The 5767-nt window shown below is 39.0% G+C and overlaps 1 non-coding gene across 1 annotated transcript; it reads left to right on the top strand.

The window, feature by feature from the left end:
* Positions 1–1827: 1827 nt before the first annotated feature.
* Positions 1828–1963, top strand: LOC111492533. Its single transcript, XR_002719888.1, has one exon. It is a non-coding gene; the product is annotated as a small nucleolar RNA Z247 (small nucleolar RNA).
* Positions 1964–5767: the final 3804 nt, after the last annotated feature.

Genomic DNA, 5767 nt, shown 5'->3' with positions numbered 1-5767 from the left:
AAAAAAAAAAAAAAAAAAAAAAAAAAAAGTGTACATTGAGAAAGCTTTAATATTTTTTTAATCTAGTATCGACTAAAATTTCAAACTAATAATTGAAACTCAGTTGAAGTTTTAGAGGTCAGGTAGCCGTGGCGAGCAACTTGTAGGCATGCGTCTATGGTGTGACAGAGAAGAGAGGAGGCAGAAGTAAGCAATTTCTGCCTTTGTTTAATTGTACAAACGAAAGGGGAATAATTGACCATGTATTCACTATGTATAAACAATAGTTTCCCCTCCCATTTGAATCCAAAGGGGAATATATATAGTACTTAAATATATTACTTGCGACAGAAAGGGCTCTACAACTGCAACCGAGCTCAAATTTTGAGCCAATGTCACGCCGAGAATATAGGAGCTCTTGACTTTGCCATGAACCTCAGAGTTGCCTCAAATATAGCATAGCAAGCAGTATCAGACAAAGAGCTCCCTTATTTTTGGTTTGAAGCAAGCTAAAATGAGAGAGATGAGGACGTTATAGCCATAATCGATATTGTCAGTTTTGATTATGTGTAGTTGTCAGTCTCATAATGAGATAGAAGTTTACACACTTTTAATAACCTAATAAATACTCTCAATTCAATTAATTAAATATATTACTTTTTTTTTTTTGCAATATTATTGCTAGCCTACCACCTTAAACCAAATCGTTTAGTGGGTTTAAAATGACTTTGCGATGGATAAAAATATACTGTCTAACAAAATTTAGAAACTATTTAAAATATTAAAATACCTTGTTCAAATCTAGTAATTAATGATTTAAAAAAATATATATATTAAAATATCTCAAGAAGCTAATTGTTATAGATATTTATGGTATTTCTGTCCAACGTTTTTTACAAAGTTGATAAGATTGTAAAGATGCCGTTATCTTTGAGCTCCAGTTCGCTACGACGTGGGCCCGGATTACAAGTATAAAGGCAGCGCCATTGTGCCGCTTCGTCATCTTCATACCTCCGTTTCCGTAACTGCGTTTTTCAGGATTTCGGATATGAAAATGAGAGAAAAATCCAGAAGCGTTAAATATTTCTCCAAGTTCAGTGGATTCACCGTCGCCGCTGCCAAGCCGAAATACATTATTTCTGTTAGAATTGGTCAATCCATTAGAATAGCTTGAAGTTAGTCATGCCATAAGAATAGGCTTACTTCGTTAGTTTCCTATGAAATCGGATCTATTAGTTAATCTTTTGCCAATATAAATAGAATATGTCCTCAATAGTGTGAGGCACAGTTTTGCATAAACTTGATATGGTATCAGAGCAGAAATAAGATCCACGAGATCCATAGCCTCTGCTGTTAAACATGTCAATCCCAATCAACACAATGTCTTCTCCGTCGATCAGTCAGGTGATTAGTGTTAAGCTTACACAAGAAAATTATCTACTGTGGTCTACCCAAATCCTTCCCTACTTGCGTAGCCAAAACCTTGTTGGTTTTGTGGATGGATCCATGCCTGCACCAAGCCAGACGATCGCCGTTGAACCAAGTGAAGAAACAGGGAATCGCAAAATTATCATCAACCCTGAGTTCACAGTCTGGTACCCCCAGGACCAGCTGGTACTCAGCCTCATCAACTCATCAGTCACTGAGGAGGTTCTCAGCACGATGGTTGGAATCACCACTGCACGAGAAGCCTGGATTACGCTGGAGCGACAATTTGCTTCCACATCTCGAGCAAGAGCAATGCAGATCCGTATGGAACTCTCTACTATCCAGAAAAAGGACATGACAATTGCTGACTACTTTCGTAAAGTAAAACATCTTGGTGATACACTTGCTGCCATTGGCAAGCGAATAGAGGATGAAGAACTCATCGCCTACATGCTGCAAGGACTTGGTCCAGATTATGATCCTCTAGTCACAAGCATTACAACCAGAACAGATGTATACACTGTCAGCGACGTGTATGCTCACATGCTGAGCTATGAGATGCGGCACTTGCGTAAGGGTACATTTGAGCAACTTTCATCTGCTAACAATGTCAATAGGATATCCATTCGTGGAGGTGCCAATGGAGGTCGAGGTAGTCGCGGTCGTAGTCGTCAGTTAAATAGTGGTCATGGACAATCAAGGCGTACTGTGAACAATCCTGGACGTCAACCATCAAAGACACAAAGCAGCTCAGGCATTGTCTGTCAGATTTGTGGTAAGCCCAATCACGATGCTTTGCAATGCTGGCACAGATTTGATCAGGCATATCAAGCCGAAAATAATCTCAAACAAGCAGCTTTGGCAACTAGTGGATACACTAGTGACACAAACTGGTATGTTGACACTGGAGCCACAGATCATATCACCAATGACCTAGAGAGGCTTACCACCAGAGAACGCTACACTGGCACCGACCAAATTCAGGTTGCAAATGGCGCAGGTTTGTCTATCTCTCATATTGGGAATTCATTAATTTCTGGTTCATCTCTTGTTCTGAAACATATCCTATATGCTCCTAAAATCAATAAGCACCTAATTTCAGTACAAAGACTAGCATCTGATAATAATGCTGTTGTAGAATTTCACCCAAACTATTTTTTGGTTAAGGACCGAGTCACGAAGAAACTCCTGCTCCACGGTAGATGTAAGAATGGCCTATACGTTCTACCGCATAATTTCAGTCAAGCCTTGCTGACAGCCAAACTTTCGAAAGAACAATGGCACAGAAGGCTAGGGCACCCTGCATCTCCAATTACCATTAGAATTCTACAAGATAATAATTTAGCTATAGATACTAATATTCCCTCTTCCTCAATTTGTAATGCTTGTCAATTAGGGAAAGCACATCAATTGCCATTTGGTTCTTCTCAGCATGTATCTACAGCACCCCTTCAATTAATTCACACTGATGTATGGGGTCCATCCATTGCGTCAGTAAATAATTCCAAATATTATGTTTCCTTTGTTGATGATTTTAGTCGTTATGTTTGGATTTACTTTCTGAGATGCAAATCTGATGTTGAGTCTGTGTTCCTTCAATTTCAAAAACATGTTGAAACTATGCTAAATACCAAAATTCGCTCCGTCCAATCAGATTGGGGGGGTGAATACCATCGGTTACACAATTATTTCAAATCCACAGGCATTGAACATCATATCTCCTGTCCTCACACACACCAGCAGAATGGGTTAGTCGAAAGAAAACACAGACACATTGTAGAAACTGGCCTTGCTTTACTCGCTCAAGCCAACATGCCTCTATCCTACTGGGATGAAGCTTTCAACACAGCTTGCTTTCTTATAAATAGAATGCCCAGCCGAACCATACAACAAGACACACCACTTCATAAATTGTTTGGTAAAAGTCCAGACTACTCCATGCTTAGGGTGTTTGGCTGTGCTTGCTGGCCTAATTTAAGGCCTTACAACAACAAGAAACTGAGTTTCAGAACTACTAGATGTATATTCTTGGGTTATAGTTCTTCTCATAAGGGATATAAATGCTTAAATAGAAGTACAGGACGTATTTACATCTCTAGAGACGTGGTTTTCGATGAAAATATTTTTCCTTTTGAAGAATCTAAGCCACCAAACAAAACCACAAATCCACATCATCCTGTTCTACTTCCAGCCTTAGCCAAACTTGCTAGTTTTTACACTGAAAATGCTCTTACAGATATTGAACCAGTTGTTAGTAATTCCCATATGAATGATGGTCAAACTGATAATATTGCTAGTGACAACTTGTCTGGTGTCAGCTTATCTTCTGCAGATAATACAAGAAGTTCAGAGGAAATTGCAGAATATGAAGCTGAGAGCAGTTCGATCAATGCTCAAAACCAAACTCATGAACATGTGTCTGATCAACCAACTGAAGCAGCTAGTCAACATCCAATGCGAACAAGGTTGAGAAATAACATTGTACAAGCTAAACAATTCACTGATGGAACTATCAGATATTCAGAAACCTCAAGAAAATTCGCAAGCGCTGTAACTATCACAACTCCGATCATAGAGACTGCTACTGAACCTCGAAACCTGCAGGAAGCCATGCAACATCCAAGATGGAGAGGAGCAATGAATGATGAGCTCTCAGCGCTAAAACGAAATGCCACTTGGGATCTAGTTCCACCCAAACCTGGAATAAATCTCATTGATAGTAAATGGGTGTATAAAGTGAAAAGAAAAGCAGATGGGTCAGTTGAAAGATTAAAAGCAAGATTAGTTGCCAAAGGATTCAAGCAAAGATTTGGTGTTGATTACACTGATACTTTTAGCCCTGTGATCAAACCGTCAACAATCAGGGTCATTCTTTCGCTAGCAGTAACCAAGGGCTGGAATAGGAGACAAGTTGATATCCAAAATGCATTTTTGCATGGAATTCTGAAAGAGGAAGTGTACATGCGACAACCACCAGGATTTCAAGACTCAGCCAAACCAAAGAATTACATATGCAAGCTCAAGAAAGCCCTTTATGGCCTGAAACAAGCCCCAAAAGCTTGGCATTCAAGGTTGACTGGAAAACTTATTGAGTTAGGCTTCAAGGCTTCAGTAGCTGATTCATCTCTTTTTATTCTCAAAAACAGAGAGATAACTATCTATATGCTCATCTATGTTGATGATATAATTATTGTGAGCTCCTCTGATCAAGCAACCGAAAGGTTGATTCAGAAATTGAAAATAGATTTTGCAGTAAAAGATTTGGGTGATCTTGAGTATTTTCTGGGTATTGAAGTCAAGAAAACACGAGATGGTATCATACTGTCACAGAGACGATATGCTTTAGATTTGTTGAAAAGAGTAAACATGGAAAAATGCAAACCTATGTCTACACCAATGGGTTCTGCTGAAAAATTATTCAGAGAACAAGGAATACCCTTATCAGCTGAAGAACAATTCAAATACAGAAGTACAGTGGGAGCACTACAATATTTGACAATGACTAGGCCTGATTTGGCATTTGCTGTCAATAAAGTGTGTCAATATCTTCATACACCTACTGATGCTCATTGGGGTGCTGTGAAGAGAATTCTTCGTTATGTTAAAGGCACACTAGCATTAGGAGTGAAAATTCAGAAATCAACCATGATGTTGTCGGGGTTTTCTGATGCTGATTGGGCTGGTTGTCCCGATGATCGACGTTCAACTAGCGGCTTTGCTGTATTTCTTGGAGCAAATCTAATCTCATGGAGTTCCAGAAAACAGGCTACAGTGTCAAGATCAAGCACCGAAGCAGAATACAAGGCCATTGCGAATCTTACTGCAGAAATGATTTGGATCAAGTCATTACTGAAGGAACTGGGCGTGTATCAATCAAAGGCTCCTCGCCTCTGGTGTGACAACCTCGGAGCTACATATTTAACTTCAAATCCAGTATTTCATGCTAGAACGAAACATATTGAAGTTGATTTTCATTTTGTTCGAGAACAAGTAGCACGTAAAGCAATGGAAGTTCGGTTCATTTCATCAAGTGATCAAGTAGCTGATATCCTGACAAAACCACTGTCTAAAACTCCTTTTACTACACATTGTAACAATCTCAACATGTACAAGACTTGTTGGGATTGAAGGGGACTGTTAGAATTGGTCAATCCATTAGAATAGCTTGAAGTTAGTCATGCCATAAGAATAGGCTTACTTCGTTAGTTTCCTATGAAATCGGATCTATTAGTTAATCTTTTGCCAATATAAATAGAATATGTCCTCAATAGTGTGAGGTACAGTTTTGCATAAACTTGATATGTTAGAATTGGTCAATCCATTAGAATAGCTTGAAGTTAGTCATGCCATAAGAATAGGC

Source organism: Cucurbita maxima, unplaced genomic scaffold, assembly GCF_002738345.1.
Source record: "Cucurbita maxima cultivar Rimu unplaced genomic scaffold, Cmax_1.0 Cma_Scf00017, whole genome shotgun sequence".
Taxonomy (NCBI): Eukaryota; Viridiplantae; Streptophyta; class Magnoliopsida; order Cucurbitales; family Cucurbitaceae; genus Cucurbita; species Cucurbita maxima.
The sequence above is the reverse complement of the archived record's forward strand: the minus strand, read 5'-3'. Positions and strand labels throughout refer to the sequence as shown.